The following is a 1988-nucleotide window of genomic DNA, read 5'->3' on the forward strand; positions in this document are numbered from 1 at the left end:
TAAAGCGCCACTATAAAAAGGAATATGAAGTAAGGTCGTTCGAATAGCCGACTTTCCGAATCGAGTCGAATACGAATATTTGAGGAAAATTATCACCGAGAACTGAATCAATAGACGAATATTCGCTCATTTCTAAAGAAATATGTAATAAAGTTGGCCCGGGGTCCGTTTCGTAAAAATGAAATCAGTCTTATTACACTGACGCATGCGCGCAATTGTGATCACAATAACAACTCCGCACAACTGAGAAGCTTGCAGATCATGAACAACTCCTTTTAATTATCTGCGGCACCATGAAAATGACAGTAATGGAGCAAAGGAACAGCATGTTACAATTTGTACATACAGTGCTGCGTTCGTTGAAGGAGAGAAGTGTGATACCACAGCACCGCATGACGAGAAGAAAGGGGGAGGAAATAATTTGTTGTTTTAATTGAAATGTGTATATGATACAGCAAAGAGAAATAATAGTGGACGAAAGAACATGTCACCGGTGGGAGCCAAGCCCACAACATCTGCATGAGGGATCAAGAATTGTTTCGCTGTAACATGACAGCTCATTTATACACTCCGGGCAACATATTATTTCTTGCAACATTGCGCAACTGTATTCCAAGAAAAGCTGCAAACAAAATGAACAAAACAAAGCTCGAGCCTACACAGTACAATCAAATATTTACATAACGGAGTATGTGAATACATAGTAGAACGCAACTGCCCCGTGAGCCAAGGCACCATCGTCAGGAGTGTGCTGGCAATGAAGAAACGCATTTCCGGGGTATGTAGTTACATACACAAAGGAGACAAGCTTGAAGTGTAATGAAGTAATCACAGGCGCACAGATTATCAGTAGCATGCTTTTCCAAAACCATAATGTGCCGTGAATGTATACAATAAAGGCAATAGAGCATCGATGCAACCTCGCGCAACTATGAGCAAAACCAGAACAAGATAAAAGCGGGAGCCAGCGTTTCGACAAGTGGACGTGGCTTTTTCCAGGCTACATATGCTTCCCTCGGCGCAGTATACATGGGTACGGTCCTTCTAAAGGTCAAAAGGGTTAAGGCGGGTAGGTGAGGCAACGACCGAAGGTGTGTTAGCGGCGAGGGTGTAGAAATGAAAAGAAAGGAGTGCTACTCACATGGCCGTTGACACGGCCGTGCGTCCGCCGGTCGTGTGTTTTTTTGCGAAAGGGGCCTTGACGACCGCGTAGACGTAGAGTTTAAGTTCATCAAAGTTCAGTTTAAACTCTGCATCTTACAGACAGTCAAATTTTCGCTGTGCGAGAGAAAGAATATACAAATAGTAATACCTCATCCATAAGTTCAAGACATTGCAACCACTAGGTATTAACGTTTCAATAGGTGCTTTAGAATCCTATTCACTACACTCTAAGAAAAAAAGTAGTGACCCTTGCTCCATTAACGGAAAAACGGCGATGTCTCCTATGTTCTTCTTTAAATGGAGCGAATTTCCTCCCTGATGCATGGGAGCAACGGTTTCTCCCTCTTCAAAACCAACATGGCCGACTCCAGGCAAGCGAAGGGATGGATGCGACTAGGCCTACGAACTGTGGTAGTTCGCCGCTGGAAAACAACGTACGCGTCATAAGCGTAGTGTACGTTACAGAACTTTGCAAGAAAAGAAAAAAACAAGCTCGCTAAGCTTTCTTTGGAGCATACAAGGAACCAAGTGCAAGTAGGACACGATTTTGCAGCGATGCCTTCCGCTCGACTGCCCCGCTTATCACCCATCATTGACGGCCGGCTGATCACGTTAATAACGCGGGCGGAAAGTTGCTCTAACCACTGTCGAAGCGCGAAAAGGAATGGCATCGCTAAAGATCGCGGCGTTGAACTTACGTTAACATAGGGATATATATACATTAATCCGTCGCACACATACACGCACGCTTATGTAAACAACGCCCTTAGCGCCACGTGGAGAGGCTTCAAATTACTAAACCGTATAGTTACTGCGCGGCTCGA

This window comes from Dermacentor andersoni, chromosome 4, assembly GCF_023375885.2.
Source record: "Dermacentor andersoni chromosome 4, qqDerAnde1_hic_scaffold, whole genome shotgun sequence".
Lineage (NCBI taxonomy): Eukaryota > Metazoa > Arthropoda > Arachnida > Ixodida > Ixodidae > Dermacentor > Dermacentor andersoni.